This window comes from Sander lucioperca, chromosome 5 (assembly GCF_008315115.2).
Source record: "Sander lucioperca isolate FBNREF2018 chromosome 5, SLUC_FBN_1.2, whole genome shotgun sequence".
In the NCBI taxonomy this organism is placed as follows: Eukaryota; Metazoa; Chordata; class Actinopteri; order Perciformes; family Percidae; genus Sander; species Sander lucioperca.
The window spans coordinates 26758728-26779172 of NC_050177.1; the positions used below are offsets into that span (position 1 = coordinate 26758728).

Consider the following 20445-nt stretch of genomic DNA (forward strand, 5'->3'; position numbering starts at 1 on the left):
TTTGTTGCGGCCATGAAAACAAGCTGTGATGTAACGTTATTGGGAAACTGATCAGCGTCATGGCATGGTTTATTTCAGTTAGCCTAATAGCTGGTTTGATTTGCATTGAGAGATGATCTTATGGAAAGTACCCCATGCCAATCTCTAGGTATGGTGAAGGTATGTGATGATGTAGGGCTATTTTAATTCCAAAGGCCAAGGGAACTTTATCAGGATGCATAGTATCCTGGAGCCATGAAATAACTGGCCTTTAAAAATAAAAATCTGCCTTCCTCTATGGGAATTTAACACAGGGGTGTACTTACTCATGCCCCCTGTATTTTAAAGGTCCCATGGCATGAAAATGTCACTTCATGAGTATGTTTAACATTAATATGAGTTCCCCCAGCCTGCTTATGGTCCCCCAGTGGCTAGAAGTGGTGATAGGTGTAAACCGAGCCCTGGGTATCCTGCTCTGCCTTTGAGAAAATGAAAACTCAGATGGGCCGATCTGGAATCCTCCCTTTATAACTTCATAAGGGGAAAGGTTACCTCCCCTTTCTCTGCTTTGCCCGCCCAGAGAATTTGGCCCCCCCATGAGAGAGAGAGAGACATCATGGCTTTCAAACGAGCAAAGTGGCAGTTGGTCAAGGCCACACCGCCAAGCCAATAGCAAAACGTTTGTCAAGGAGAAGATAGTGATCAACCATGTCAAATACCTTTGTCAGATCAATGAAAATTGCACCAGTGGGCATGTTATTATCTAAAGAAGAGAATATATCATTGTTGAGAAGAGCAGTGGTTTTAGAACAATTTGGTCTGAATCCAGATTGGTGTAGAGATATGATATGAAAGTCATTGACATATTTGGATATTTGATTAAAAATTATCTTTTCAAACACCTTTGCTGTGCTGTTCATGATGGAAATGGGTCTGTAATTATTGAGGTCAGAAGGGACACCACCTTTATGCAAAGGGATCACTTTGGCACATTTCCAAATTGATGGAATTGTGCATATAAGGAGAGGTTAAACAAGTCAGATATAGGATAAGTAAGAACATGAGAGGCAAATTTAATAAACTTCATCTCCACACCATCTGGGCCAGCCCCACTACCTGAACTCAATCCACAAATAACCTGCTCGACATCAGCTGGGTGAATTCTGCTAAAGGAGAAGGAACTATGACATTATGTGGTAAGATTTCAGGATAGGGAAAATGAGGGAACGTTGAGCTGCTGATGAAAGAAAAGTACTGGCTAAAAGCATTGGTAATTGTAGAAGAATCAGTGAGATTTTCATTATTGAGTCTAATATGAGAAAATTGTTTTTTAGTGTGTTTATTAGTTAAACTGTTAATTTGATGATCCAACAGCAGTGTGTTAGCAGTCAGACGGTAGAGTTGAGTCTGAGAGAATCTACGGCTCAGTGGGAGAGACCAATGTGTTGCTGTGCAATGCTGCAGATTCCACTGATGAACAGCCCCCACATTGGTCTAATCTGTTCTCCACTGACCTAGGACAACTAAAGCAGACTGTTTCTTCAGTAGACCAAAACTACTCGCTAGTGTTTTCATCTCTAATGTTAAATCACTCAGGGCAGTACGACTGTGAAGCCTCTATGAGAAAGCAATATTATTATCTGTTTGTGTGCCCCAAATTTGGCCCCCCTGCTGTAGAGCTCTTCTCAGAGGGAGAAGTCACTCTCAGATGCAGAGATTGGGGAGAGGATAAGAAGCATGTTTGGTTTACCAAGTGGAACTGAACAAAGGGAAGAATCTTTAGTTTAAGGTATCTGAGCATGAGCAGAGTGAGCATGTGGATGCAAGGGACACAAGTGAGTAGATAGAGTGTAAAGACACACACAGACACACACACATGATGATGATGTCTTATATACGTGTACAGTGCCTGACAAAAGTCTTGTCGCTTATCTAAGTTGTAGGAACAACAAATAATAACTTGACTTGTAGTTGATCAATTGGAATCAGAAATGGTTAATATGAAAGGCACAGGCTTCTGGATTATGCTTATTATACCAAAATAAAGGTTTGTATCATTCATTGAGTTTTATCATTGAATTAGGACAGAAAGGTCAGATTTGGCTTGGACAAAAGTCTTGTCGCATACAAAAATACAGTAATGTACGGTAGAAATTATACTTTATTGTGAATACACAAACATGCTACTGTTGTGTCTTGGCTGCCGTGCTGTGTTGCCAATGTGTGGAAGAGAGATTCGCTGGATACTGTTCTTGATTATAAAAAGGTTTATTACATCAAAGATTACAGCATCCATTTACAGGTCCTGCAGAACCTGGAGAATACACCGCCAATATGCATCCTAATTCTAGCTTTATATTTCACAGCTTATATGGGATAGTTTAGGTAACATGTTAGATAACATATGGAACATTCAAGTTGACATAGCATAGGTTAGTGTCCTCTTCAGGGGCTTCCTATAGTTCGTTAACCCCTCAGCATCCAATCCCAGACCTGTCTTTTAAACATCCCATCGAAATCACGCTGCTAAGAGGTTAATTATTACTCCCTGTACTGCCACAGTACCCATAATGAACGTTCTTATTATGACTTAGCACATTTGAGCTTTATACAGACATTAAACCTATAAGTCCATCAGATACTACATATTTCCCCCCTTCGAGACTTAATAAAGTCTCGCAATCAAAAAGAGTAAAACATACTTGTTTAAAATTACAACAGAAGAACAATTTCTCCAACCCATGTTCCCTTCATTATAATTTCAACAATAAAACTTTATGGAGTGTGAAAGTGAAAAACACATCTGGCAGCTTTCTTTCCAAATAGCCATCAAAACATCTGAGATGGGAAAACGCTCTCACGGCCCCTCTGCCCTAGGCGACCACCGTAGTACTCCAGATCAATTAGAAAATAAATCTTTAACAATTTATGTTGATATATGGTTTGAGCAAATACATATGAAAACCTTGGAAAATGAAATAAAATCAAAACAATCAAAACAATGTCCAACTTCAGGCAGGTCGACCCTTCGAAGCTGAATAAGGACTTCTCTTCCTGCCTAGACCCCATATCCCTAACCGTCGAGAAAAAAGAAAAACATCTGAGATTCCCCATATATTTACTCCCTGACAGAAAACATCATTCTTCAAACAATTAATGCAAGAATATGATACAATGTATGTATTACTCATGCAAGCATGTATATATCAGAACAAACACAGGAATGTAGTCCACTACACTGCAGCTCCTTCGCCATATCGACTTCAGTGCAGTGTTGATGATGTATAGAATCACACCGTCCTTGTTCAAAGTTCTTAGTCCATTATTATTGTCCATATTTGAGTATCTGAACCCCTTCTGCTCATTCCCCCATATGTTCTGGAAGAAAATAAAACACCAGCCAGTATCTTTGCAAAACAACACATGGGAATTAATAATATCAAAACAAATAATATGAATCACATTCCATTATGAATCAATCAATCAAATAATATGAATCAATCACATTCCCTTCCATTTCCCCCCTTTGATTAATAAGAAGACACTAAATATCACACATAAATTATCTGGGCAGCACTCAAATAATAGAAGTATGTTCAAAAGTTGCCTATGTCATTGTAGCACAAAAATAAAACAGTGAAATGTTCTTTTAACATTTCCTGACCCACCAACTGACACACCAACTAAAGTAGCATATTTGTCACTAGTCTTGTTAGAAGCTGTCACAGGAAAATCATTAAAACTGTAACAGAATGTATATCACCAGTACTGACAAAATGTAAGGTTTTCATACCAAGTTGCTTAATTTAGAGGCATGTCTTAATCCTTCATATAGGTGTGTAACTCTATTTTAAAAGTAGAAATAATTACTTCTTTAGAGCATGTGTATTTCCAAAATATGTATTTGTCGGTGCATTACCTCTTTTTTATGTGTTGAAGCGTCGATGCGTCAGAGCAAATCCGGTCTTCTCACTCCTCCCCCCTTCTCTGGTCAGTCTGCTGATGTCAACACTCATCTTGTGGAAATCTGTACCAACTCGTGACTGTCATTGTCCCCAATCTCTTTCCGGCCCTGATGACACCCCCCTTTCAGATCTTCTGGGCATCTCCAGAATCCTGGCTCCAGGCCCCTGTAAGGGTTCACCGGTCCTCCATATGACCTTGACTGGCCCCTGTATCCTCCTCTGTAATTTCCTCTAGAGTTTCCTCCTGGCCTATTACAACTACGGGCAAAGTGTCCGATCTGTCCACAATTATAACACTCTTCTGAAGATTGCTGAGAGTATTGATTAAATCTTCCTCTTCTTCCTCTGCATAAGCTTCCTCGTTCTCTTCCTCTCCAATTCTGTATCTGTCCAAAAACTGGCTGTGGATATAAAACAACTGGAACCACTAGTGGTGGTTGGGACAATTGCGGTTGGACGTGGCTCGGCTGAAGTTGTGGTGGTGACTGTTGTTTTGGTGGGCATTGATTTTGCATAACCAAAGCCTGCTTCTTCTTCTTCCTCTTATTCTCCACCAGTTCTATTTGATTGAGTGTTCTGGGAGTTTCTTGGTCTTGTTCTTTCTGCTCATTTCTATATAGCTTCACTTGATGGGCTATATGATCTGTATAAGCACCCTTTGCCATGTTCCCAAGTCCAACCACCTCTGCCAGTTTGCTCCTCACTGGTAAGGGCAGCCCCTTCTGCAGTTTGACTCGCAAAATTGACTGCTCCATTTGGCTCACATCTGAGTCATTTCCGGTAATATTTCTCCACACCTGATAAGCTCTCAACACATAGGCTCTTGGATTCTCTTCTTGCCCTAGTGGCTCAATCAAAATATTGTCAGGATGCACATTTGTTGGATATGCATCTCTCAGTACTCTCCACAACTGACTTCTACTTGCAGCAAACAACTCTGGATCATTTACAGCAGTCGTCACATATGGATTCAGTCCGGCTCTCTGAAAGATTTCTTCCATGGCTGGAACCCCAAGGAGATTAGCAAAAAGTTTCTTAATATCTCCTACAGCAATCTGTGTGCCCACTGTAATTTCTTCCAACTTTGAAATCCAAGGATGTGCTCCATTTTCAAGAATAGGCAATTTCTCAAGAATAGCTGACATATCCGTACTCTGCCAAGGGTTATCCTCCAAATTCTGTCCTCGGACGATCACTGGGAACATCTTATCAGGTATCTTCCCTTTTCTTTGACGCAACGTCTGTTTCCTGTCAACTTTCTGGGACCATTTTTTCAACAGTTTGTCCCTCTGTATCTTCAGCTTCTCCAAGTATGACACACATCGCTCCATGTCTCTTTCAATCTCTTCTATGCTAGTCGCTGCAGGGTGAAATCCTGTAGCTCCTCTACTCTCCAAATCTTCATCGCTGTCTCCATCTTCACTTTCATCAGAGGTCTGATCTCTTGTATCTTTTCGTTTCCTCCATTTTTCATCACCTCTTTTTTCTGCTCTAGCCAGCACTCGTCTGATCTCAGGGTCATATCCTCCCATGATCTCTTCTGATTCGCTCTGATCATCATCATCTTCATCTTCAAATTCCATCCTCCTAAACCTCTGTCTGCTCTTAGTTTCCAGGTGTTTTATTTTCTTCTTACTTTTGGAGTTTGGATTCATCTTTATGGTTGTTTGCTACTTGTCCTCTCTCACTTATTAGTTCATCTGTGAATGTTTTATCAAAGTACTTTGGAGGCATGTGTGACGTTGCTTCTTTAATGTCAGTCTTTGATCATGCCCTGAAAACTATCTGGGTGTCCACCTCAATCACTTAATCAGGGGCAGTTGTCAATCTGTCGCCCCTCCTTTTCTGCCTATCCAGCTCCAGATGCGTTTCTGGTGCAAGTGTGTGGAGGATGAGGCCAAAGTTGCCTACAGAATGGAACGCTGAATACTGTGTCTGTTGGATTGGGCTGATGTAGTTCAGGGTCTGGTACGGTCCGTCACTGGTTCTGCAGCTTGTAGGAGGAGCGAGACAGGTCCGCTCTGACATCCATCGAGGAACACTGAATAAACACAAAACACAACTCCGAGAAGCATTACTTGTACTTTTAATCATACTCATTTTAGTTTTCTTAATTCTCTTCTACATTGTAACTTATGACAGCATTTATTCAAAATATTGCTACAAAAATATTACCTAAGTAAGAAAAAGCACCATAAAACTATGTACTTAAAGTATCAAAAGTAACAATGCAGAAAAATCCTCACATTTCTGAAACTAGAAATGATCACAACAGTCCTGTTAACTAAGCAATTAAACAGCTAATCATTTCAACTGGACTTATAGACCTATATAGTTGTTGGGCAGTTTAACAACAATAAAACATCATATTTCATAAACATATGTTTGTTCTACACAAATCCTAATTCATTTTTTAAATACATGTCAGATCACAATAATATCTAAAAGCAATTTGTCTTGGAAATTACTATTAGTCATTCCTGAAAATTACATAATTTGTCTCTTTTTCCTAAGTTTTGGTGCTTGTATAACATAGTATACGTTGTCTCTGTAACAACAATATTAATATGAACTCCACTATCCTAATTCAAAAGTACATTTATCTCTTTCTTTGTCTTTCTGTCACTTTCACAACACTCTCTGTCTTTAACCAACTTAGTACATTCTTGTACACTTTCCCTTAAAGTCATGCCCTTTTTTTTTCTCTTCCCATTGTCTCATAAAACTTTCTTTTCCCTTTCTGCAACATACACTTACCATCTTCTTTCAATTTTCCTGACTCTCTTTGTAACAATTGTTACCCCTTTAATATACAAAGTATAAACCAGCTCAACCTGATGTTTCATTAGATTGAATTGACTCGCTGTTTCTTCACAGGAATCGGATTCATTCGTTCTGTTTCCCACCTTCACAAATGCTACTCATTTCCTTGACGCAATGACGTGACCACATGTGACAGTGGGGAACTTTAGCAAAACATAAAACCTTATAAAATTATCAAATTTTGAATTGTTTTATTCAAAGTAAAATCATTTTAGATGCCTCACCACTCAAAACAAGTGGTCCAACATTTTAGAATGGCAGAGGTGACAATCCTGAAGCCCATCAATCAGTCCTCTCATCTCTTACTTTCAATAGAGGTAGAGGCTGGAATTTTTCTTAATCCAGGGTGATCAATCACTGATATGAGTTCCAGCAAATCACCTATGCCAACTATTAATCTCTTTTTTTTTTCCTTTTTTTCCTTTTTCTTTCAGGCCTAAGCCTTATTTATCCTACTTTTATTCTCAAATTTTAAATTCTTATGCCATTTCTCTAGGTGTTTTATGACATTTTTCTCTCTCTTTTTTTTTAATCTGTCAACATAACTCTTATTTACATATATGTAATAGATATTATTCAAATAGTTTCATAGCAACCGCCAATTTAACAAACAGAATGCTTTTACTAGGCTTTTTACCCTACTTATCCCCCTCTACGCAGCTTCAATCAATAAGCAGCACCTCTGTGCAGACAGGGGAGTGGCTTAAGCTCCTGTGGACGCACGTGCAGTTCAGTCACCGGTGCGACTTTGTCAAGAGCGGAGCTCCACACAACACCCAAAGTACACAACTAAAAATAACTCAAGCTTACTTCAACATAAAGTTCTTAATCTTACCAGTTCCAAAATGTCAGGTATTGCAAATAGCGATACACTATCACAGAGCAACAGGGCAGTTTAAGTGATCACAGAGAAATAACATCGTAGATCTTTCTTCCTAAATATTAATGTGATATATGAAAACGTAATTTAGCTATAGTAACTATTACCCTTAACAATCACAAAAAATCCGACAAATCCTAATGATCTTTGGTAAATTCTCCCAACAGACAGACCAGCTGTCTTCCCAACAGACCACATTTATAACACCATCAGACCGTTACACAGGACAAAATGTGACCTACAAACAGTACCACAAAACAAAATGAACAAACCAACACAAAAACATAGAACACAAATCCTAATTTTGAAGCTTCTTAATTTTACTATAGTCTTATTTTGGCGTCCTCCGAAAGAGGGCTCACGCATCCTCTCTAGAGGAGCTTCATACGTTTTTTTACTGTAATGAACAGAATATCTTTCCTTACAAATAACTAAATCCCCTAGTCTGAACCAAACCATATATATTCCTACAGTTTATCACACATACAGCTGGAAACAAATAAAAACACTCATAGGCCTACACATGAAACTAGGTGAAAGTTCACAGCAACATCACGACACAAACTCTTTCTCCCAACAGAAAAAAGTTCACAACACACAAAAAGTCGACTCCATTCAAAACACAAAAACCTCACTCTGAAGACACCTTTTCCTAAAGGCATGTTTCTCCGCGGCGTTTCCTTTTCCTAAAGGCATGTTACTCCGCGGCGTTTCCTTACTCCTTTATCTTTTCCTTTTCCTATAATTTGCGACCTTGAGTCCTATATACAGGACTATAAATACTTATTTTCCTTTATTCCGTATGCTATTCCTCTTACATCCCTATTTCTTTATTTAAGCCAAATTTCCCTTTTCCCATTTCCCCGTGCCCAGGGTTATCAATTCTCTTTTTCCTTTAATCCAATCAGACTATCCCTTAAAGCTTTTTATTTCACGTTATTTGCGTCCAATTTACCTTGTCTTACCGTTTAAGAAGAAAAGGGCCCTATCTTCCTAAATCTTGCACAGCTATAAATTGCGCCGTCCCGTTACTTTTAGCTTATCCTACAGCCTTTAAAGCCTTTGCTTTACGTCCCTTTTTCCTCTAGTAATCCCTTGCCTTATTGTCCTTTTCTTAAAGCCTTTGCTTTATGTCCTTTTCTTAAAGCCTTTGCTTTATTTTCCTTTTCCTCTATTTCTCTATCGTAAGTAGACCGTAGCCTACCTACACCCACACTTCCCCCCTGTTTGCATTGATTTCAACGCAAATAAATTTAGAACGAAATCTCCACTCACACAGCGACACAGCAGCTGCCTACCCACACAAGGTCATGGTACGGTGCGATCAGACAGCATACACATATGGCAGCATCAAACGAATCAGCGCCCAAAGCAGTGAGAAAACGCTCACCCGTAATATCTGGCCAGACGCGGAAGCTGATTCGCCGAAGCAGCCGGGATGCAGTCAACTCACAGGCCGTCCTCAGTTCGTGACGCCAAGTTTGTTGTGTCTTGGCTACCGTGCTGTGTTGCCAATGTGTGGAAGAGAGATTCGCTGGATACTGTTCTTGATTATAAAAAGGTTTATTACATCAAAGATTACAGCATCCATTTACAGGTCCTGCAGAACCTGGAGAATACACCGCCAATATGCATCCTAATTCTAGCTTTACATTTCACAGCTTATATGGGATATCTTAGGTAACATGTTAGATAACATATGGAACATTGAAGTTGACATAGCATAGGTTAGTGTCCTCTTCAGGGGCTTCCTATAGTTCGTTAACCCCTCAGCATCCAATCCCAGACCTGTCTTTTAAACATCCCATCGAAATCACGCTACTAAGAGGTTAATTATTACTCCCTGTACTGCCACAGTACCCATAATGAACGTTCTTATTATGACTTAGCACATTTGAGCTTTATACAGACATTAAACCTATAAGTCCATCAGATACTACACTACAATAACATCAGAGCATACGTAAAGTCATGGTGCCTTGGGAAAAAGAAAATGAGCTTGGAGGACCACATCCATACGTCTCGGCAATGACTCAAATAACGTATTGATGAAGTCATCTGGAATAGCAAAGAAAGCAGTCTTGCAGGACTCCCAGAGTTCATCAAGATTCGTTGGTTTCATCTTCCAAGCCTCCTCCTTTATCTTACCCCAGACATGCTCAATAATGTTCATGTCTGGTGACTGGGCTGGCCAATCCTGGAGCACCTTGACCTTCTTCGCTTTCAGGAACTTTGATGTGGAGGCTGAAGTACGACAAGGAGCGCCATCCTGCTGAAGAATTTGCCCTCTCTTGTGGTTTGGAATGTAATTGGCAGCAATAATTTGTTGATACTTCAGGCTGTTGATGTTGCCATCCACTCTGCAGATCTCTCGCACACCCCCATACTGCATGTAACCCCAAACCATGATTTTTCCTCCACCAAACTTGACTGTTTTCTGGGTGAATCTTGGGTCCATGCAGGTTCCAACAGGTCTTCTGCAGTATTTGCAGCAATTGGGATGCAGTTCAATGGATGATTCATCAGAAAAATCAACCTTCTGCCACTTTTCCACTGTCCATCCTTTCACCAACCTGTGGGCCTTTGCAAATGCAACACACTTTTTTAGTTGTCTTCTGTTTAATGCTGGTTTGTGAGCACTAATTCGGCCATGGAGACCACTGCGTGAGAGAATTCGACAAACTGTTGTTATAGATACAGGGGTTTCTGGTGGCCAGCCCAGAAAAAGGGCTGGCCCTGGACTGTCGAAGCAACAAACGGGCCTCTCGAACAGTTGTCTTATGGGGTCTGCCTGACCTGGACTTGTCATGAACTTCACCAGTTTCTTCAAATCTTTTTCTTATCCTTTCCACTTGACGTTTGGATACATTGAAGATGTCTGCCACCTCAGCAGCAGACTTGGTCTTCAGGCTCTTGATGATCAGCACTTTGGTCTGTGGTTGAATCTTTGGCATGTTGTGAGAGGTCAGGTTGCACTTCACATGAAGGTCTGGTGTGCTGGAGTTCTTTTTATACACACCCAGGAATGTGTTAATTACAGTATTTGTCACAGGTGAAAATCTAATCTGTGATTGGTTGAATCATATAAAGACACGACAAGACTTTTGTCCAAGCCAAATCTGACCTTTCTGTCCTAATTCAATGATAAAACTCAATGAATGATACAAAACTTTATTTTGGTATAATAAGCATAATCCAGAAGCCTTTGCCTTTCATATAAGCCATTTCTGATTCCAATTGATCAACTACAAGTCAATTATTATTTGTTGTTCCTACAACTTAGATAAGCGACAAGACTTTTGTCAGGCACTGTATATATATAAAAAAACTAAAGTTATCAAAAATGTATATATATTTAAACATTGAACATGTTCTGTCTGCTGACTGATACATTCCTTATGTAGTGTCTCCACCTGGTGGCGTCAGTCTGTAACTACAGCTGAAGCAACAACAAATGGTAACCTGACGTGTTGAAGGCCTTTAAAAAAGTTGTACTCATTTCATACATTGTAACAACTTTCTGTGTGTGATAAAATTGGTGTAGTCATCATTTGAATATCTATATGTGCTAAACTGTGCACCCTTGTTTGAGTATGCTGCTTCATTCAGTTTATGCAAATACAAATTAGATAAATATTATAGAAATAATAATAGTAAGATAAATTAGATAAAATATGAACTGCGTGCCTAAAGTATATTTCTCATATGTAAAATGTACATTAAACGTCAATGGTAAATAGTAAAAAGTCTTAAACATGGCTTTTCATGGGGAAGCAAAGTAAATGCCTCCTGCATCTGTGTGATTCAACTTCAATAAATAAGTTTGTCATAAACAGGGTTGGGCAAACAAAACAAAACACAAAATCAAAACGCACAACCTGTTTAGCAGCTTCTTTGAAACTCATTCCATTTTATTCGTACATAATTAGCCTAACAGGAGTCAACAATCAGCCAAACATCCTGCATTCAGGCTGTAATGTTACGAAGACTATCGGACATTCACATATAAAGTTTTATCTTTACCCAAGATCCTGTAGGACTTCCTCATCCAGACTGAACTCACCACTGTCACACCAAATGCAGGCTCTCGGTTGTTGGGTCTAAACTCTATCTGTGAAGTGACTTGAGATAACTTTTGTTATGATTTGACCCTATGAATACAAGTTGAATTGAAATTGAAGAATGAATATGAGAAGCTTGGAAAATACCAACGTCTTGGGGTGGAGCTATAAAAAGATATAGAAAGTGAAGGTAACAGAGGTATATGAGGTGACAATGTTTTTTTTTTTCTTTTGGATCTTTGTAGGAACCAAAGATGGCAACACCTCAAGAGGTCATCTTAAGAACTTTAGAAGATTTGGGAGACGAGGACTTTGAAAAATTTAAGTGGCACCTGCAGCTGAAAGGAGCCCTTGAAGATTTCCCAGCAATCGCAAAGTGCAAACTGGAGAATGTAAACAGGGTGAAGACAGTGGACCAGATGTTCTCGACCTACAGTATAAACACTATTAAAGTGACCAGAATAGTTTTAGTGAAGATAAATCAGAATGAGCTAGTGAATAATTTATCAAACACCATCTCAGAACCTTCAGGTAAGTCATCTTATATATAATATACTGTATATATAATATTATGAAATAGAAAATGGATGTAACAAAATATCAAAGATATCACAATGTCTTCATCAAACAGTAGCTTTGTAGCCAATGTCTCCCTCTTACCTACAAAGATAGACGTATATATTCTGCTTACAACAACAGAACAAGCTACCAAACACACATCTACCACAGAAACTAATTGTAAAGTGTCTCCAAGAACAAAAGTTGATGAAACAGTCAGACAATCCAGTTTTTGGCAGGCTCTTCTGGTTAACAATTGTACACATTGATGCCACGGTGAGAAAAAGCTTGGACAATATTAATTCCCATCCCTCTGTAATTAATTCATACACCTTCTGGTTTCTTTGGAGACCACAGAAACACAACATATCAGTTGTTGAGGAATAATAAGTCATTTTAAATGAGTTAATCTCTTAAATAGATTTTAGAAAAAACAGAAATGTGCACAGGCATTAACTGCAACAACCCCTCATGGATTTCATTGTTTTATGTTTTCAGATATTCTTGCTTCATGCCAGCGAAAAGTCAAATCCAACTCACAAAAGAAGTTCCAGTGTGTGTCTGAGGGGATTGCTAAAGCAGGAAAGAAAACCTGTCTGGATCAGATGTTCACAGAGATCTACATCACAAAGGGAGAGACTGAAGAGGTCAATGTTGAACATGAGGTCAGACAGATTGAAACAGCATCCTGGAAACCAGCCAGACCAGAAACAACAATCATATGTGAAGACATCTTTAAAGCTCCACCTGGAAGAGAAGAACAAATCAGAACAGTGATGACTAAGGGAGTGGCTGGCATCGGGAAAACAGTCTTAACACAGAAGTTCACTCTGGAGTGGGCTGAAGACAAAGCCAACCAGGACATCCAGTTCACATTTACATTCACTTTCAGAGAGCTGAATGTGCTGAAAGAGGAAAAGTACAGCTTGGTGGAACTTGTTCATTTATTCTTTAGTGAAACCAAAGAAGCAGGAATCTACAGGTTTGAAGAGTTCCAGGTCGTGTTCATCTTTGACGGTCTGGATGAGTATCGACTTCCTCTGGACTTCCTCAACACCAAAATCCTGACTGATGTTACAGAGTCCACCTCAGTGGATGTGCTGTTGACAAACCTCATCAGGGGAAAACTGCTTCCCTCTGCTCGCCTCTGGATAACCACACGACCTGCAGCAGCCAATCAGATCCCTCTTGAGTGTGTTGACATGGTGACAGAGGTCAGAGGATTCACTGACCCTCAGAAGGAGGAGTACTTCAAGAAAAGATTCACAGATGAGGAGCAGGCCAGCAGAATCATCTCCCACATCAAGACATCACGAATCCTCCACATCATGTGCCACATCCCAATCTTCTGCTGGATCACTGCTACAGTTCTGGAGGACGTGTCAAAGACCAGAGAGGGAGGAGAGCTGCCCAAGACCCTGACTGAGATATACGTCCAATTCCTGGTGGTTCAGTCCAAACGGAAGAATGTCAAGTATGATGGAGGAGCCGAGAAGGATCCACATTGGAGTCCAGACACCAGGAAGATGATCGAGTCTCTGGGAAAACTGGCTTTTATGCAGCTGCAGAAAGACCACCTGATCTTCTATCAATCAGACCTGACAGAGTGTGGCATCGATATCAGAGCAGCCTCAATGTACTCAGGAGTGTTCACACAGATCTTTAAAGAGGAGAGAGGACTGTACCAGGACAATGTGTTCTGCTTCGTCCATCTGAGTGTTCACGAGTTTCTGGCTGCTCTTCATGTCCATCTGACATTCACCAACTCTGGAGTCAATCTCTTATTGGAGAAACAGAAAACAATCTGGTTGTCTACACTTTCCAGAGACAAATCAAAACAGTTCTACCAGAGTGCTGTGGACAAGGCCTTACAGAGTTCAAATGGACATCTGGACTTGTTCCTCCGCTTCCTCCTCGGTCTTTCACTGGAGACCAATCAGACTCTCCTACGAGGTCTGCTGACACAGACAGGAAGTATGTCAGAGACAAACAAGAAAACAGCCAAGTACATCAAGAAGAAGATCAGAGAGAATGTGTCTCCAGAGAGAAGCATCAATCTGTTCCACTGTCTGAATGAACTAAATGATTGTTCTCTAGTGGAAGAGATCCAACAATCCCTGAGATCAGGAAGTCTCTCCGCAGATAAACTGTCTCCTGCTCAGTGGTCAGCTCTGGTCTTCATCTTACTGTCATCAGAGAAAGATCTGGATGTGTTTGACCTGAAGAAATACGGTGCTTCAGAGGAGGCTCTTCTGAGGCTGCTGCCCGTGGTCAAAGCCTCCAACAAAGCTCTGTACGTGCACACGTAACTATCCAGATGAAATATAGTTTTTCTTCTTCCTGACAACGTTTTCTTGTAATTATTTTCTTGTGTTGCTGATTCCTTTTCAGACTGAGTAGCTGTAACCTGTCAAAGAAAAGTTGTGAAGCTCTGTCCTCAGTTCTCAGCTCCCAGTCCTCTAGTCTGAGAGAGCTGGACCTGAGTAACAACAACCTGAAAGATTCAGGAGTGAAGCTGGTGTCTGCTGGACTGAAGAGTCCAGACTGCAGACTGGAAACTCTCAGGTAGGTGTTCAGCTGTATGAAAAATGATGGCTCTCAGATATTATTTTCTTCATATATTAATTATTAAATTGACTTTTCATTTCAGACTGAGTGGCTGTAATCTGTCAGAGAGAAGCTGTGAAGATCTGTCCTCAGTTCTCAGCGCCCAGTCCTCTAGTCTGAGAGAGCTGGACCTGAGTAACAATGACCTGAAGCATTCAGGAGTGAAGCTGGTGTTTGCTGGACTGAAGAGTCCAGACTGCAGACTGGAAACTCTCAGGTTGGTGTTCAGCTGTATGAAAAATGATGGCTCTCAGATCTTATTTTCTTCATATATTAATTATTAAATTGACTTTTCATTTCAGACTGAGTTGCTGTAATCTGTCAGAGAGAAGCTGTGAAGATCTGTCCTCAGTTCTCAGCTCCCAGTCCTCTAGTCTGAGAGAGCTGGACCTAAGTAACAATGACCTGAAGCATTCAGGAGTGAAGCTGGTGTCTGCTGCACTGAAGAGTCCAGACTGCAGACTGGAAACTCTCAGGTTGGCGTTCAGCTGTATGAAAAATGATGGCTCTCAGATCTTATTTTCTTCATATATTAATTATTAAATTGACTTTTCATTTCAGATTGAGTGGCTGTAATCTGTCAGAGAAAAGCTGTGAAGATCTGTCCTCAGTTCTCAGCTCCCAGTCCTCTAGTCTGAGAGAGCTGGACCTGAGTAACAACGATCTGAAGGAGTCAGGAGTGAAGCTGGTGTCTGCTGGACTGAAGAGTTCACACTGCATACTGGAAAGTCTCAGGTTGGTGTTCAGCTGTTTCATGAGCTCTTATTTTCTTCATATAATAATTATTTAGTGGACACCGTGGCCTCAGTTCTCAGCTTCTAATCCTTTAGTCTGAGAGCGCTGGACCTGAGGAAGAAGTTAAATATCAAGTCTCTTTAGTCCGTTTTATGATTCTCTATTAGATGAGGCAGCAATATCCTACTGAAGGGGTTCACTGACTCTGGAGCCTGTCACCAGGATAAGGTTTCTGTTCACGAAACAGACATATCACTTGGATTTACAAAGAGCAGGTTTATTACAGGGGTGTAATAAGGTATATATCATGGGTGTGTCTGTGTGTGTTTTTGCAGTCTGTCAGGCTGTCTGATCACAGAGGAAGGCTGTTCTTGTCTGGCCTCAGCTCTGAGCTCCAACCCCTCCCATCTGAGAGAGCTGGACCTGAGCTACAATCATCCTGGAGACTCAGGAGTGAAGCTGCTGTCAGCAGGACTTAAGGATCCTAACTGGAGACTGGAAACTCTCAGGTATGGACAGATGGAAAAAACAGTTCCTCTGCCACTAACCGAGGATCTCTGGTTCATGTTTAAGGCGAGACACTACAGGTGAATAGGCTAAAATTTTTAAATAATAGATATCTCCATGAAACTTCCTCAGTTGATTACTTACACAAGTATATAACAAAATGTTTTACAAGTTTTTGAAATGTTTATGTTTAATTATGCAAATTAGGCATTTTTTCATTAAATATGCGCAATTTTGCATATATTTTCGGTAGATAGAGCTGAACATATGATAAAGCCAGGTGCAAAATTCTTTTTTCATTTTGTTTACACACAAGATGAAAACAAAATTACAGAGGGATTTCAGGATATCTGCTTTCATTACCTAGGAAATCAAAATATACTGTCCATAGCCTTAAGAAATCGATTTTTGCCATGTTTTTTAGCTTAAAATTTCAAATAAATCAGGGCAGGAATGATTTATTAACAAATCCCTCTGTAAATATCTTCAGAATACTACTAAGTGTATAACTGGAAAGGTTGGTGTACATAGGTGCTACATAGGCTGAGATGTTTATACTGGAGAATGACAAAAAACTAATTTTGAGAAAACGGCATTTAAAGATTTAAATAGTGGAATTTAATAAATTTCTATTGGAAAAATTGCTCAAAAACAGAATAAATGCTCAGGCCCTTAATAATAATAATATAGAATATTTCAAGCTCATGAAAATTGATTATTTAATAAAATGGCAGGCATATAAGGCCTACAACTGCAGTAACTCAATTAATTAATATTGGCGTATCATGCACAAAGTTGCAGACAAAACCCATGCTGGACAGGTGTATGGACACAGAACAAGACCAACAATAGATGTAACAGCTTTTTTAAAGTCCAACTGTCCATTCCAGCACCATATGTATTTTAGCTGTGCTTAGACTCTTGCGCCTATGTTTTACACTGGCAGTTGTGACGGCCTCAGCTTTTGAGGTCCTGAGCATATCAGTTTCTCTCATTGAATTGACCGTCACAACTGTGCTCTGAAGCCACAACTTCTCCATAACAGAAAGCATGGCAGAGGCACCTTCATGGCCATACTTGCTGCTGCTCCAGCTTACTTTTCCCACAAAACAGTCCCCTCAGTCAGCTGATGGTGAAGATAACTAACCAGAAACAGTCCCCTCAGTCAGCTGATGGTGAAGATAACTAACCAGAACTAGTCTCCTCAGTCAGCTGATGGTGAAGATAACTAACCAGAACCAGTCCCCTCAGTCAGCTGATGGTGAAGATAACTAACCAGAACCAGTCCTCTCAGTCAGCTGATGGTGAAGATAACTAACCAGAACCAGTCCCCTCAGTCAGCTGATGGTGAAGATAACTAACCAGAACCAGTCCTCTCAGTCAGCTGATGGTGAAGATAACTAACCAGGCTCCCATCAGCACTGGTTCATAACACAACAGAACTAATTATGACTCATTCAAAAGATCAATATTTAGAACATTGGAGAAAGCAAACAAAGTAGACTAAATTATTATTTGACAGATTATCTTCACACTGTCAGAGATACAAAGAAGAGACGGATCCTGACTAAATACAGTCTCAGTGACCACCTACTGGGTCAGACAGAGATACACTTCCTCCTCCACTGGGAAAAACTATCTTCACTAAGAGATTTACACTTTGAAAAAATAGCCAAAAAAAGTTAACACCAGAAGAGAAGCTGATAGTTCTCCTAGGAGAGGTGACAGCAGCTCCACTGACAGCTAAATATGTATCTGCCTGCTACAGCCTGAGGGACTCACAACCACTTAGGATCCCAAAATTACAGATTTGTTTAGTAGCCTATTATATAGTAATTATATTATACAAAACTGTAACTGTTGTGTAATGTAATTGTTTTGTAATATAGTGTGTTGTATCGCGATCAGTACAGTGTGGTATATATGTGACAAATATTTAATATATGACATTTAGGCTATGGCTTTCTGTAAACTGCTTTGAGAGAGAGAGAGAGAGAGAGAGAGAGAGAGAGAGAGAGGGAGGGAGAGAGGGAGGGAGGGAGAGAGAGAGGGAGGGAGGGAGTGAGAGAGAGAGTGAGTCTGATTACCTCCGCTGTCTGAACACTCCTGTTTTCTGAACGACAGTTTAAACATCGACGTACTATATGAAGGCATTTCATCATCTGCTGTCTTAGTTTGTAATCTCCTGTGTCTTCTTGCTAATGACAACTGTTTTCGTCTTCTCTGAAGTGATTTTCGGCCGTTTTCGACGCACTTCTTTCAACATTTTGAGCTACTGCGGAAATGTCAGAGCACGTCACGTGACGATTCTGAACGAATCACGTTGTCAGAAATTGGCATCAGCCAATGAGATTGCGCATTTTGAGTTAAATCCCCCCCTTTTACTTTCACGATTGGTTGCTGATAAAAAGGAAATGACCATATTTGGATAAGACAGCATTGTACAGGAGAAAGAGAGCTTTCCAACGGTATATGTGACGACAGGGTGCAGACAGCGATCACAGAGCAGCGTTATGATTTAGAACGCCAACTTTTGTTGAATTTAGGTGAAATCTACCGCCGCAAACAGACAAAGTGTAGTAAAATAAAGACCTAAATGTGTATTTCGGACTTTATTTCACCACAAGTCTGAAAGATGACATGTTATTGAAGACAAATAGCCCAAAATCTCAAAATTGACCAGTGAAAAAAAAACAATGTTTTTGCCTGCCGTGTCTCCCCTTAATGGAGGATCTGAGTGAAGGTGTATGAAGTTGATTGTGACTATTTCTTCCTGCAGGGTGGACAATGGTGGACCGCAGTGGTTGAAACCTGGTCTGAGGAAGTGTGAGTGTGTTTTAAGTTTGATTTATTCACTAATTTTCAGGGTAAATGCACATTGATCAACATCCCTGTAATTGGGCCAAAAGGATAATTTTCACCTGTTGTCCCTCTGCCTGATGTTAAATATAAAAAAACACACATCTCAAATCAGAACCAGAGAGAAAAAGAAACATCTGAACAGAATGAAGAGCTTAGAGGAGTCAGGCAGCATCATGTAGTAATTAATAATGCAGACAATGAATACAGAATAATGTTAGCAGACAATCAGCACAAGCAAAATAAGCAGACTGCTGGTTGAGATTGGATTTTGTTCAGCAACATCTTGCCTGACGTGTTTTTTTGAAGAGAGTTGAGTCTAAAGGCAGATTTTTGCTTGTGTGTAGGCTAAATGCAGAACTGTCACCGTAACCTACGTAAGGCTCCAGAGTTTCTGTTTTAGTGGCTGGAAAGATGTTAGAACTCAATCGATCGATTTAAAATCCACAAACACAACAAACTGAACAAAATGATCCAACAGAACTACTCAATACATTTCATCAACAGTGGAGCCAACAGAGAGCTTTGTTACTATTTACAGTCACTGATATTAGAGAAGAGCTGTGCTGCCTTCAGGTGCTGCGGGTAAACTTGTACTTCACCAGTTTGACAGATATAAGATGATCTGTTCAAGTAGCCTTTAGTTTTCTATGGATGTTTTTAAATAAATCAGCGTTGAATAACATACGAGTCTGCACCTGTTCACATTTAACAAGCACACCATTAGATCCTGTGGCCAATCATGAGCTGAGGGAGGGGGGGGGCAGGCACTCACAGCTGCTTCTCATAATCCTAATTCTCAGTCTAACAAACAATTAGAAAAACAGCAAATCCACAAACCATGAAAATAATAACAAGGAACACATCTACTAATGAAACCAAATGACAAACACACACACACACACACACACACACATACACACACACACACACACACACATACAGAGAGACACACAAAACACACTGATATACACACACAAACACAAAAAACACACAGAGACACACAGAGAGATACACACAGACACACAGACAACACACACACACAGATACACACACACAGACACACAGAAACACACACACACACACAGAGACACAAACAGAAACACACACGTACACACACACACATACACACACAAACACACAGACACACACACAAAGAGACACGCAGACACACACACTCAGAGACACAGACACACACACACACACACACACACACACACACACACACACACACAGAGAGACACACACACACACACACACACATATAGAGACACACGCACAGTGTGAGACACACACACACACACACACATACACACAGACACACACACAGACACACACACACACACACACACACAGAGACACACATACACACACACACACACACATACACACAGACACACACACACACATACACACACTCACACACACATACAAACACACACACACACACACTGACACACATACGCACACA

The 20445-nt window shown here is 40.2% G+C and overlaps 1 pseudogene; it reads left to right on the forward strand.

Annotated features, from left to right (window-relative positions):
- The first annotated feature begins 13468 nt into the window (after positions 1–13468).
- The window catches only part of LOC116036185, a 44347-nt pseudogene continuing 37370 nt past the window's right edge, over positions 13469–20445 (forward strand).